Source organism: Lissotriton vulgaris, chromosome 4_1, assembly GCF_964263255.1.
Source record: "Lissotriton vulgaris chromosome 4_1, aLisVul1.2, whole genome shotgun sequence".
NCBI lineage: Eukaryota > Metazoa > Chordata > Amphibia > Caudata > Salamandridae > Lissotriton > Lissotriton vulgaris.
Window position 1 is genome coordinate 906,403,519 of NC_141691.1, and position 15,470 is coordinate 906,418,988.

Genomic DNA, 15,470 nt, shown 5'->3' on the forward strand with positions numbered 1-15,470 from the left:
ATTTAGTGAGACACTATACATTGTTAAAGTCCTCCATCCAAATATTTATTTATATATATCCACTCATACTTCAATGCAAATTGCTATATATATAATGCATATTTAAATAACGAAGCAAACCACATTCACTGGATGATGTCATCAGTGATGTCATCATTGATGTCATTTGAGATGTCATCAGTGATGTCACTGACCATGTCATGAATGATGTAATATGTGACATCATCAGCAGTGGATAGTGGGTGCGCGAAATATAGTTAGTACAACTAACTATATAGGAGCAATTTCAATGGTTTTTTAAATGCTAATTCCTAACTATATAAGGACTGAAACCTATGGTTTTTTCAGTGAATATATATATATATATATATATATATCAGCTCCAAATTTCCCCCAGGAACGAAGGAAGTGGGCGCACTCGCAAGGTAAGTTTCAGAAATTTAGAAATTTATTTGCACACAAACAGGACGCGTTTCGGCATACGTGCCTTATTCCACTGTCTCAACATAAATGAAGGCTCACGCCATTTTATACATTCAAATTTCACGTTTTTTTGCTAGGAAGCCCACAATTCATGAACATAGAAAGCGGACAAAACATTTCTCATCACTTTGGGGACCATTATATTATATATTATGTTATATATATATATATATTACCTACTGGCGGGCCCCAGTAGGTAGTTACAGTTAGGACCTAGTTTCCCAAGGAAATCTGCAACATTCTATTTGGGATAACTTTGGCGCCGGTCAAGGAATCTCCGCAAAATTGTCCAAGAAAATGGCCTGCTCCGCTCCGCTCCATCTCTGAAAGTTTGGGGGTGATTTGTCAAGTGGGGGCCGAGATAAAAGGGGGGTCCCAAAACGTGTTTTCCCCATGGAATTTTCCATAGGGACCTTTAAGTAAGGTTACAGCCTGAACTGCTGAACGGAATTACACCAAATTTGCGGGTGTACGCGTACCCCATGGAAAATAAAACGGGCAGATTTTTTTTCTAATTAGCCCCCGGGCGGACCAAATCCCGGGGGCTTTATATAAAAAAAGTGTGGGGGGCCCAAATCCCCCCCACACCTCCCCAGGGACCGCCACCCCCAGAGCAAAGTATAATAGTGGGGAGGCACACAGCCCCTCTGCAGCCCCGTGGTCCGCCACTCCCCGGGGCTTGCATATGAATAATGGGGGCCTCGAAGGCCCCCAAGCCCCGGGGACCGCCAACCCCTGGGGCTTTAATATGGAGTTTGCGGAGGGCTCACGGCCCCCAGCAGCCCCGGGGATCGCCACCCCCTGGGGCTTCTCTTTTTTTAAATAAAAAAAACCTGTGTGGAGGGCTCAAGCCCCCCCACACGCCCCGGGGACCGCCACCTCCCCGGAGCACTAATATTTAAAATATGGGGGTCCGTGATGGACCCCTCAGCCCCGGGGACCACCACCCCCGGGGCTTTTACCTGTTGGATGGGTAGCCACGCGTCTCCCCTCCTGGAGCCCTTTATGGCCCTGGGGACCGCCACCCCCCGGGGCAAGCTCCTGCAGTGTCCTGGGTGCCTACCCCCAGGACACTGCTGTTTGCTATGGTAGGGCAGGAGCCTCGCGGCTACCGCCCTACCATAGCAAACTGCTTTGGTTTTGAAAGAGAGAGCACGAAACCTGCTCTCTCTTTCAAAAATCAAAGCGGATTGCTTTTCTGCATGGGGAGCAGCATGTTAGCTGATACCCATGCAGAAAGGCAATGCCGGCTCCCTCAGGATGCCGGGAGCTGGTAGGGACCTTGTGGGGCTTGGGGTGTAAAAAGGGGCGTGGCCTCAGTACACCTCTCTGCAAAGCAGCCCCCTGGCACATACTGAATGTTCTTGGTGGGCTAGTTGGCCCACAGGGACCTCCAGTATGCAAGGGGAATTAGTTCCCCCTCTGCAAACGCGCCAGGGGGCTGCGTTGCAGCGAGCTGTAATGAGGCCACGCCCCTTTTTATACCTCTCTGCAACGCAGCTCCCTGGCACATACTGGAGGTTCCTGGTGGGCTAGTTGGCCCCCAGGGACCCCCAGTATGCAAGGGGACTTAATCCCTCTACTCAGAACACGCTATGGGGCGCGTTTGCACAGTGGTTAATGTAGGGGGCAGGGCTTGAGGTGATGTGAGTGCAAACATGCCCTGTGGCGCCTTTTAAGTTGGGGAATTAGTTCCTCTTCAATCCAGAGGTCCCCTAGGGGGCAATTAGTCCAACAGGTATCTCCAGTAAGCACCACAGAGCTGCGTTGCAGAGTGTTGTAAAAAGGGGGCATGCCCTCTGAACACCTCTCTGCAACACAGATCCCTGGCACATATTGGAGGTACCTGGTGGGCTAGTTGGTTGAAAGGGGACCTCAGGATTGAAGAGGAATTAATTCACCAACCTAAAACAGGGCGTGTTTGAACACATGTTACCTCAGGCCCTGCCACCTTCCTTCACTATTGAGCAAAATATTCCTCTAAAATCAGCCGAACTACGAATTCCGATTTACTCACCTGTTATCACGAGAGATGTCAGTGCTGCATCTTTGAGTGCAGTACGGACCCTGAAAAGTAAATCTAAGCGTATTTACCAGTAACTTGTATTTCCTACCATAGGCTAACATTGACTGGTTTCACTTGGAAATTCTTCTAAGTGTAGCGTTTAGGACCTTTAAAAAATCCCTCTAAAATCAGGCGAAATACGAATTCCAATTTACTCACCTGTTATCAGGAGAGACCTCAGCGCTGCATCTTTCAGCCCACTATTGATCCTGAACAGTAATTCTAACCGTACTTACAGTAACTTGAATTTCCTTCCTTAGGAATCCATTGTCGGGTTTCACTTGGAAATTCTTGTAAGTGTGGGGTTTTGGTACTTTAAAAAATTCCTCTAAAATCAGCCAAACTACGAATTCTGATTTACTCACCAGTTATCAGAAGAGACCTCAGTGCTGCATCTTTCAGTTCACTACTGATCCTGAAAAGTAATTCTAACCATACTTATAGTAACTTGAATTTCCTTCCATGGCTAACATTGACTGGTTTCACTTGGAAATTCTTCTTAGTGTGGAGTTTTGGAACTTTAAAAAATTCCTCTAAAATCAGCCGAACTACGAATTCCGATTTGCTCACCTGTTATCAGGAGAGACCTCAGTGCTCCATCTTTCAGCCCACTACTGATCCTGAAAAGTAATTCTAACCGTACTTACAGTAACTTGAATTTCCTTCCATAGGATATAATTGCCTGCTATATAAAATATACATAAAGTAAAAAATATATAAAAGAATAAAAAACAAATATTCAATTTTTTTAATTTTATTTTTTCAATTTACATAGTATATCATGTAATTTAACAAATAAAATATCTAAATATAAATAGTTTAAAACAATGTAGTAAATCAGTATAAAAAATATAACAATTAATAAATTTAAAAATTATCATTTACAAAACATTTGAAATTCAGTAAAAAAAAACAAAGGTTTCAGCCACGTTAAAGTTACAGTTAGCTGAACTAACTATAACGGGGGAATTTCAATGGTTTTGTATGAATGAAATGTCCAGCTAACTATAACATGTGTGAAACCTATGGTTTTTTTTTAGTGAATTTCTAAAGTTTTTTAATTGTTAATTCCTAACTATAACGTGGCAGAAACCTATGGTTTTTTCAGTGAATTTCTAAGGTTTTTTAAATGCTAACTACTATATATATATATATATTCACTAGAAAAAACATAGGTTTCAGGGGCGTTATAATTAGTTGGACATTACAACCTTACAAAACGATAGAAATTCCACAGTTATAGTTAGTTAAGCGAACCCTAGTGCCTTGTTTCTTTGTCTTTCATATCCATATACCTTAAATAGGGTAACTTTTTATCCCCATTTTTCAAGAACAATGATAGCATTCTATTGAGTATATAACTAATCTTCTCTTCTATTTTCCCTTACCTCTATCCATAGATTGGAATACGTTCTGTATCTGACTCTGTAAACTTTTATGACATTAGTTGTTATGAAGTCTAAATCGTAATCAATCCACAGTAAGCATTTCAAACTTGCTTCTCTTCAATAGTAATCAGTTAAATGTATTCTATCTTTGGCACATACTTTATCTCCTGTAGCTTTGAGGGATCTTTATTCATTCTCTGATGTATATAGTCACAGTTAATGAATTCATCTTCATTTCTTCTCTTCTTTTCACTGTTCCAACTCAATTCACAGTGATGGTATATACATAATGTACTTCATCATAATTGGTCAATCTTTTTGCTTTAACCTTACCACATATGAAATACCTAGCACCATACATGTTTTTTTTAATTCACATGTATGGTGAAGGCATGTAGTTGATCATTTAACCTTGTGTAGCTTGAAACTCAGTGTTTGATATATTTTATATATATCTTATATTGTCTTAATGTACTTTGTAGGAAATTGCTTGTGGCTTTCCTGATGAAAGTGCAGATTGCGCCAAAACGCGCATAGAAGACCCATCTCAAATCCACTGTCATGTCATTTTTTGTCATTGTTATTGTGTTATCAAATTATCAGTTATTTCATTATATCTATCTGTGAATTCAAAGTAGTTTGTTATTTAGGTATTGCTTTATTGTTGCTCTTTTCACATTGTGTTTATCATGTTTTACACTAATTTTGTGTCTAATATATGTTTAGAAATGTTTTAATATGACAATAATAAAAATATGGAATTTAAAAAATATCAATGTTGTTTACACTAAGTTTACTTTATCATGTATGTTCTGGATATGTCATTGATGGTTCTATGTCCTTTTTGACTGCCTAGGGATTTATCCTTACATGTATTATTGCCATGCCCTAGGAATCTAAAGTATCTGTAGGGGGTCCTTGTTAACTGCATTACTTTGCACTGCTGCCACTGCCTCAGCCAGTTTTTAAAATCTGCTGATAGTGTAACAACAAAATAGTCATGCAGTCCTCTCTCTTGCTCGATGACTGCCTCCTCCTAGTCTCTGCAGTCTGCAACTATATTAACCCCTAAGGCTTTGAAGGGGGTGTGCTTGTAAATTTCCATTGTATAAAGAATGAATGCAGTTCAACAACAACTTCCTTACCTGATTAGATGAAGCATAGGCTGCATGGTTTCTCAAAGTGCAATAGCGGTGGTAAGTGTAGCAGCATGCTACCGCACTAGCATCGAAGGCATCAGAAGCGAGATCCCACTCACTACCAGGCGACATTCATCACAGAGAACTTGATCACATTAACTTAGTTAATGCCACTATTATATGCACACTCTAACCCCTTGGGCGCAGCCGGAATTTTGCTGCGGTGTGGCAAATATACCTTGGTGACTTCAACCTCCACTGGAATGACCGCAACGACGCGGTGGTAAATGGTCTTAAAAATTTCCTCGCTGCCCTTAACCTCACCCAAATATGCAACAGCCCAACCCACGAGAAAGGCTCTACCCTCGACCTGATCATCTCCAAAGAGGAATCTATCCAACTCGAATCCATCCAACCCTGTGACTGGTCAGATCATTATATTATCACATTCTTTATCAATGAAAAAGTCAAAGTCATCCCGGCTCAACTCTCCAAGCCCAAAGTCTGGAAAAGAGACTTGAAAAAACTCAAACCAGGCTCTTTGCCCCCTAACAGTTGCACTCTCCTACTCCCACCTACAGGCGCCACGGACGTCCAAACTCTGACTGACCACTATATCAACGCTATGACCTCTATAATTAATGAGGTCGCACCTATGCAGCTAAAAAGAGTCTCTACTAAAATCTCCAAACCATGGTACGACGGGAGTCTCAACGAAGATAGACGAGACATGCGAATGGCAGAACGGACCTGGAGATCAGCCCCCTCCGCAATGCACCTAAAAGATCTGAAGAAAAAGAGAAACGCCTACTTCAGGAAAATAAAACGCTCAAAATCGGACTTCTTCAGCCTCCAACTCGACCAAGCAAAAAACCGCCCGAGAAAACTGTTCGAGCTAATCAAGTCACAATCAAAGGAGCAACCGCAACCACTAAACACTGGGCGTGAGGCACCCTCCTGTGAAGACTTCGCTGCTTTCTTTATCCAAAAAACCGACAAAATAAAAAGCGATCTCCTCATTGACGCAAGCCTCTACTCCAAACCCCAATGCCTAGCACCCACTGAACCAAAAAACAATGCTACATGGTCAACCTTCAGCATATACTCGGAAGAAGAAATTGGCAAACTGCTCAGCACCCTGAAACCATCCAATCACCTCACGGACCCCCTCCCTGCCTCCGCAGTAAAAGACTTTACCCCTTTTCTTCTCCCTCTCTGGACTAAAATTATCAACAGCTCTCTCCAACAAGGCAGCATACCTGACTCCCTCAAAGTTGGCCAGGTCACACCTCTACTAAAGAAACCTACAGCCGACCCCTCGGATCTCAACAATTACCGTCCCATCACCAATATCCCCACTCTCGCCAAACTGCTGGAAAAATGCGCACAACTACAATTGTCTAAACACATTGAGCAATTCGATCTCCTCAACCCTCACCAGTCAGGCTTCCGAGCAGGACACAGCACAGAAACTGCTATGACTCACATAATTGACGACGCACTTCAAATGCTAGACCAAAACGACACCTGCCTCCTCATCCTTCTTGATCTCTCCTCAGCATTCGACACCGTCAAACATGAGAATCTACTAGAACTACTAAACACAAGAATGGGCCTATCTGGAACTGTCCTCAAGTGGTTCACTTCCTTTCTTCACAACAGGTCGCAAAAATTCAAGAGCAACAACCTGATGTCCTCGCCAATACCTGTAACGCTAGGCGTCCCCCAAGGATCTTCTCTATCCCCAACTTTGTTCAACCTAGTCATGGAACCTCTCACCACCTTGCTACAAGCATCCAATGTACGCTTTCACATGTACGCTGATGACACCCAACTTTACCTCAAGTTACAATCACCCAATGACATCCTGCTCCTGAACTCAACGATCAGTTGCACCCAATCCTGGCTTGCCGATAATCACCTCAAACTCAATGCCCTGAAAACAGAGTTCCTTCTGATCTCACCTCCAGCTAAGATATCAACCACTCAACATTGGCTTAAACTCCTAACCGCACTCAATGTCCAACCCACCATCGTGGACTCAGCAAAATCTTTAGGCATAACACTCGACACTAATCTCAGCATGCAGCAACATATCAGCAAGGCAACAAAGGGAGCGAACTTCCAAATCAATACTCTGAGGAAACTCAAACCCTACCTCCCAGCCAAAGACTTCCAAACTGCAGTACAAGCACTAGTCATCCCACGAATTGAATACGGCAGCACCGCCCTCTGCGGACTCCCCCTAACTACAACCGCACCACTAAAAGCTTCTCTAAATGCTGCAGCGAGACTCATCACTGGGTCAAAAAAGTACTCCCACATTACCCCTGACCTGAAATCCCTGAATTGGCTGCCTTTTGAAGGCAGAATACAGCTGAAAATCGCCTGCATGACACACAAGGCGGTACACCTAAACTCACCCGGCTACCTCGCTCAGAAGTTGACAATCTCTGGGGGAATTAGAAACACGAGAGGCACAAACAATCTCCTGCTGAAACCTCGAAGATTCCGGAAGGAAAAAACATACAAGCGCTCCTTCTCAGGAATGGCGCCTAGGATCTGGAACTCACTCCCTCCCGAAACCAGGCTTATCTCCTCCACTACACTCTTTAAAAAAGAAGTAAAAGCTATCCTCATGGCTAAATACACTTGAGCTACTATTTCGAATCCTATTAACACCTTGCACCGTTCTGTATTACATGTTTGACCCTTGACTTATTTGTATGAGTTGTTTTATCATCCACATGAGTGGTTTTGTCACTTAGTAGTACTATTATACTGTGATTTATTGAGTTACTCGTTTGAATATGCTCCCCCTTGCACCCTTCTATGTAAAGCTTGATTTGCCTGTTTGACTTTGCTCCCTCATGTACCCGTCTATGTAAAGCGCTCTGATATCTGTGAAGATCTTGTTTGCGCTATATAAAACTCTTTAAATAAAATAAATAAAATAAATAAATTCCACACGTGCACACATCGAATGGCCCCTGGCATACTGCCAACAGGGGAGGCTGTTAGACAGGATAGCGGTAGTCTGACCTCAATTCTGCTTTTAATTTGCCTCACCTTGTTTCGATCTGCCAATCAAGGCTCTTCCTCGTAGTTGCCCATGACCCCTGATGATAGGCTACTTACAGGGCTGTGCAGCATATCCGCACCGCTGGTGTGCCAAAGTCGCCCAAAAGACAAGCCCGTTTGTGCCTGTCTGCAACCAGGCATCACCAAGCACAAGGAACCCTGGCAAATCGAATTACCACTGCTACTCGATTATGGACTTGCTAGCACCGGCCACCTCAGCTAAAGTCACTCTGTGCTAATTTCAAGCCAAGGAAGACTGATAAAGATTTTAGAAACACTGACTGCAACTTCGCTGTCCCATCTCCCAGCATATGTAGTGGGTCATTCTTGCACACGCAGCCCTACAAATTATTTAGTTCTGTGGGTTCTAGGGACAGGGGGAGACAAAACCTGCTTAGCTGCATGCTTCTTAACACTAGGTCATTAGATTAATGCATCCTAGAGTTTGCTCAGTTCATAGATAACTTTAAACCCGACTTGACATTCCACACTGAAACCTGGTTGGATCACTTCTCATACCCAGACCTAAATATAGTGCTGCCTGATGGTTTTCTATCTATAGACTCGACTGAGATGGCAAACAGAGGTCAGTCTAGCGATCCTGTATCAGAAAGCAGTTCAAAGCTAATTTCACTCAGCCTCGCCCTGGGCAGTAAATTCTGCTCTGCTCACGATATTTGCGAAATTTTGGCAATTCCGCGCTCCGCGAAGAACACGGAATTGCCTAAAATTCTGCGATCCTTGTTTGTGCTTTCAAAAGGCATGTTCGCACGCACTGTAGCATCTTACCTGGAGCCCTGCTTTCGCTGAGGAGTTTCCCTATCCATTTGCGTGCGCCACGAGATTTTGGTAGCTAGCCACGCAATCCTGTGAGAGTTTGCAATCACAAACACGTCATTCAGACGCGACATCCACGGTCACGAACAGGAAACACGCATTGCGAGCGGGTGGGATAACTGAAACAAGATGGCCACGCCAAATTGGTGACCGCATGGGCAAGTTCGCAAGAAATTTCCTCACGAGTGCGCAAACAGCATCCCCGAACAGGCAAAACGCATCGTGAAGGGGCGGAACAAGCAATTCCGCATGCTCACAAAATTCTGAGCAGTTCACAGAGATTTTTAACAGTTTCACTGAACTTTGCGTAACGTGACTACGCAAATTCCGCCCACCCCTACTTCAGCCCCTCTTTTGGGTGGGGAAGCATTATGTTTAATTGTATGTTTGCCAACCAAACCACATTTAATGGGATATTAGTCTACCATTTCCCCAGACCCAGACATGCTTTCCCTTCCAAATTTCAACTATTGTTAGATTACTTTATGAAATTACAGAACCTGACAGTTCTTGGCGATTTTAACTTTCATGTGGAGGCAGCAACTAGCCCTGACACAATAAAGTTGATTGATGGTTGCAGCAGTTTTTGACTTGTTCAGCAAGTTGATGAGCCTACCCACAAGGCAGATCACATCTCAGATGGAATTTTTGCAGACGATCATCAACAAAAATTTAGAAATCTTTCCAGCTGCAGTGGTCTAACTACACTGAATTTTTTTTAGCTTAACTGGTATCTGGTAGAGACACGATCAAAAAAATAACCATAGTGGCGTGGCTTGGTAGCATTGAAGCATAGATGCTCTTCCTGTTATCTCCTTGTGTTGGCCCAAAATTAACATCATCCTGAATCATCCTACACTCTGCAAATGTTAGTTCGGTGACCTGAAACTGTACCGACCCGTCTCAGAGTTGTTCCAGGACACAGGGTGAAGTGGAGGCTGGTTTGCATTGCCACAGAAGCGAAGCAGAGGCCTCTGGAGGATAGGGGGCCCATCTTAGGCCTGCAGCATCAGAGTAACCGCGTTCTGGAAGACCCAAGGATCGAATGGGCATCCAGAACTGGAAGGTAATCCTTGCAGACTGTGGTGGTACAGATGAGGGGGTGTCCTTCATGACCCTGCTGAGGAGTGTTGGCCAGTGGTTAGAGCTATATTGGAGGGATGTGAGAGGGTGCAGGGATTTGCCGGGAGCTAAGACCAGGCCCTAACCTACGTGCCGAAGACACACCGGAGGAAGCCCAGGTAGGACTGGGTGCCTTGCGGGCCCGACTGGCTCGGAGGTGCTGTGTGGTGTGGACCTGGGGCCCCCTGACTGCTGAGCACTTTGGCACCAGTGGCTTCTTCCCCTGGGGCTCCTGAGTGACATCAAGCAGACAGGCAGTTGCAGCGGGGCCCAAGGTGACAGAGGCTGGGCAGCATCCAAAGCCTTTACAGACCGTCGCAGCACTAGCTTTTTTTGCAATGCTTCTGCCAGAGGGTCCACCGCCATACTGAGGAGGTAGCGGTCCTTGTGTACTTGGGTGTGAGACTGCTGAGACTAGAGCTGAATGCCCTGGGGATCTGTAATCAAAGTCTGGGGTGCGCTGGCTGCAACACCAGAGGGGTGTTGTTCCGTATACCAGGACACTTATACATAAAGAGCCACCTTACCTGATCCATTGTCCCCTGTTCGGATCAAGGAGTTTGTTGCCTCGGAGTGCTGCGGAGTGAGCCTCTGCCCCAGGAAGAATCTCTCTGGTCACTAGGAAGAGAATCGTGAGATTCCTTAGGGGACAGAGAGCATGCCTGGACACCAATATGTTTGGCCTATTCGGGGCATGATGCGGGAGTCAAGTGCACTCATGAGTGGGTCTCTGGAAGTGGCAGCAAGAATCACAGAGGTGACATGTTTATTCCCAGGGGTTAAAACGCACGGTGGAGAGTGAACATGGCTCATTGGCCGGTTGATGGCCCATATTGGAGCATGTTAGGGGACCCGGCTCCCCCACTCTAGGGAAGCACAGGACATGCATCCAGAGGGTGGGCACAGACCAATTGGCATCCACAATCACGAAGGACAAAGCCCCCATGCCACAGACGAATAAGATATCTAACTATGCCCAATCACTGCCGCAAGGACTGGAACAATGGGACAATGACACTGGGGACAAGCAGGCGCTCCCAGGCAGAAATGGAGATATTCTCCCACACTGGAGGATGTGCTCCGAGCCATTCAAATTACCAGGGACAACATGGTCAACCATATAGACTCAGTGGCCATAGATGTTAACTTATTACGGGCCGATTTGCGGAAAGTATCAGATAGAGTGGCCACCACTGAGAAAGATGTGAGTGCCCTGCAGTCCGATATCAATTCCCTCAGCACCACTGTCGTCGAACTGAAGGACAGGTAATCACATTGGATGAGAGGGAGGAGAACTCAGAGGTACAATCGAGGAAAAATAATTAACGCTTTGTCGGATTTCCAGAGAAAGCAGAGGGCCTGTCCACCGAGTCATTCCTGCAGGAGTGGCAGGGTGATTGCTCCCAAGAAGCTCCCCAAATACTTTAACATCGAGCACGTGCACAGAGCGCTTGTTCCGCCTCATAGGCGGGGAGCACCACTGAGGGCCATTATTGCAAAACTGTTTAACTAAAGGGATAGAGACTTCTTACTGCAGCTCTCACTTAACCATGGCTAGTTTCTTCTTCAGGGACACTCGATCTCAATATTTCCGGACTATACTCAGTGAGTCCAAGACCAAAGAAAATCCTACATTCTGGTCAAACGAAGATTGAGCAAGTTGAACTTGAAATACAGTCTCATGTTTACCGCGAAACTGAGAGCTGAATAAGAATGATACACACTCATCTTTTACTCAGCCGGGGACGCCACTGAATGGTTGGATACCAGGGACATGGGGGACGACTTCTGGCCTCCTCCACCGAGTCATCTGGGAGTCATACTGTGTCAGGTACATTAGAAGATCGTTTGAGATCTCAACTGCAATGACTGGCGGATGCAGAGTTCTACAAGATGGCACTTTGAGCGCATCTAACACAGACACTGTCCCAGAATCCATTGAGGTGCTGCAGGACCCCATAACGGACATTAGAGAGCAAGGGAGCAGTCAGGAGTGATGGCCCTTTGACTCTGAAGGACCTGAAGTGCAGATAAGTGATAGCAAAAGCAATGCACACTATTGTAGTACTCACGCATGGAATAAGGGGTTGCTGAATGGTATGAGAGACTCATTGTTAACAATTCTTCTTGGTTTGAAAACAAGAGTGGCAATGGGCCACCTGACGGTAGCAACACCCCCATTGGAGTTTGGCCCTGCGGGGGATGCTTGAGACAAATCTCGCTTCTCTGTCGGGTTCAGATCTCCAGCACAGCTCTCAATTTTGTATAAGCTTCCAGGGTCTGTTTCTAGTCTGGAATAGTGCCTGAACTATGACCCTGTATGTTGTGGACTGCAATGCACTCTGATCAATGGGGGTGGGAGTCCACTGCTCATGATGTCACATATTACATCATTCATGGCATGGTCAGTGACATCACTGATGACATCTCAAATGACATCACCGATGACATCAAGGATGACATCATCCAGTGAATGTGGCTTGCTTTGATATTTCAACAAGTATTATATATATATATATATATATATATGTATATATATTCACTGAAAAAAACCATAGGTTTCACACCAGTTATAGTTAGCTGGAAATTTTATTGACATAAAACCATAGAAATTCCAACGTTATAGTTAGTTGGACTCACTATAACAAGGGCACCTGCAATGCACTGCTGATGACGTCACATTTTACATCACTCATGACATCGTCAGTGACATCACTCATGACATCACTGATGACACCAGCCAGTGAATGTGTGTCTTTCTGAAAAATCAATATGTTTTATATATGTATTTGTAAAGGTTAATGGAAGAATAAATGGTTGAATAAGTGTGTAAATGGATGTTTTTTTTAAAAAAATGATTGGTTAACTGCCTTATTAAGTGTATCTTATTGAATACATATATTAGCGAGTAACTTTTAAATATTGAAATATATGTATCAGTGTTTCACTTTGTGTATAAGTGGCTGCATGGGTTGGTAACTGACTCACTGTTTGTATGTATTTTTAAGACAGCATATGTGCAGGACTGTATGGGTGGATGAGTGTGTATATGTGTGTGTTAGTGAGTGAATGATTGTCTCACTATTGTCTTTTTTAGTAACGACATATATTTTAATCTAGTGTATGTGAGTTTTGATGTATATTAGTGAGTATATGTGAGAGTAAGAGATTGTAAGAGTTCCTGTTTAAATAAGTATGTGTTTCTATAAGTGATTGTTTAAGAGAGTAAGTATGTGTAAGTTTCCTTTGAAGTAAGGAGGTAGTGTGTGTATAGTTGTATATGCAAATAAATGGATGTGCAATAATTTATTTGCATGTGCGAGTATGTGTGTGAGTAACTTTTGGATGACTGTCGGTGTATAACAGGATGTATAGATGTATCACTACATATGATGAGTGAGTATATGTATGAGTGACTATATAGAACTGTTGGTGAATGAGTGGATGTGTATATAGATGGTAGAATTACTGAATTGGTTGTTGTAACTGGTATGGGTATCTCAATTTTTTTGAAAATGTTAGATTCTATTTTTGAATATGTGTTTCAAGGGTTACATTACACTAAAAGGAGGTCTGTCACTCTGTCACAAGGATGGTGTCATAAGTGATGTCATGAGTGATGTCACTGACGATGTCATGAGTGATGTAATATGTGACGTCATCAGCAGTGCATTGCAGGCGCGCTTGTTATAGTGAGTCCAACTAACTATAACGTTGGAATTTCTATGGTTTTATGTCAGTAAAATTTCCAGCTAACAATAACTGGTGTGAAACCTATGTTTTTTTCAGTGAATTTAATAGGTTTTTTAAATGCTAATTCCTAACTATAACTGGTGTGAAACCTATGGTTTTTTCACTGAATTTCATAGGTTTTTAAATGCTAATTCCTAACTATATATAGGGCCTCAAACCTATGAAATGTAATATTTTTTATAATGAATCCTATATTGTATATTTATATAATACTATTTTTTATTTTTATTTTTGCCCTGGTGCGCTCCCGGTGTGCGCCCCGGTGTGCGCACCAGAAAGCGCAGTTTTCCGGCGCGCCCCAAGTCGCGCACCAGTGAGCGTCCTGTTAGCGCTATTGCCGCGAACGAAACAACATCGTGACGTATCGCGCAGCCACCTGCGCGTGATACGCATGGCGTAAGCGCACCCGGAAGCACTCAAGCGAATACGATCGCGCAACGTAAGCATCCGATGCGCTTACGCGACGCGTAAGCGCGTCGGGTCATGTGACCTGAAAATAACACTTTTTATTGGTGCAGAACAGTTTAGGTTTCCAAATGATGAAAGCCCGGGTCATGTGACCTGAATATAACACTTTTCATTGGTTCAAGACGGTTTTTTTTCCAAATGATGAAAGCCCCCACCTTTTTTCCTTATTCTGACTTTGTCCTTTGACTGAGGAAGACCTGTTTGTAGATCTTTGAGTAATATTTTGTACTTTAAAATGGCTACAGTAGCAGCAGCAGCTGGAGCATTTGCACCACCACCACCACCACCACCACAACATAACATTGGTGGTCAAGAAGGAGAGGAGGAGGAGGGGAGGAGGTGGCATGCCAGAAGACAATACCCCATACAGGCCAAAGCAGCACATTGTATGGGAGTTTTTTTCCATCCCAGAGGGCAAGAAGAAAGTGAGTGCGCCAAAGGTGACTTTGTAAATCTGTGGCATTGAACTTTCAAGGGGGAACCCTAATAAATAATATTCATTTGGTAATAACACCATGATTCGGCACATGCAGCGCAAGCATCCCAACAACTATGCTGCGGCAGAGGTGAGAGAACTGGCCAGCAACCCTCCCCAATCTTCACCCAGCACCTCCAAAAGAAAGCAACCCACTCAATCGGGACCAGAAACAAGGGAGATGGTCCCAAACATTCAATCAAAGTTTGCGCAATACAAGATCTCCTGTATTTTTTGTGGTAAGACCATCACCTATGGTGAGCAAAGCATAACGCTCATCAACTGTGCTGGTGACAACCACAAATGCCCCAAAAATCCTTAATTTTTTCCTGATTTTTTTTTGCTCCAGTTGAGCCGTTTTCAATACCCTGTTTTTTGTTTCTCCTCATAAAAATAACAAAAATATAAAACAACAAAAAGAAGAAAAAAAACAGTTCTTTTTAGAACTACCTCAAGTTCAAGTTCAAGTTTAGAATTTGTATAGCACACTACTCACCCAGAGGGTCTCAAGGCGCTTGAGTTTAAAAAAAAAACTCTATCATTCTTTTTTCCCCATGGTACGCTCCCCGGTACGCTCCGCGGTGCGCATACCAGGCGCTCCCCCCGCGCAAGTAAAAAAAAAAACATTTTCTTTTGCCCTGCGGGGCCCTTTTATAGCC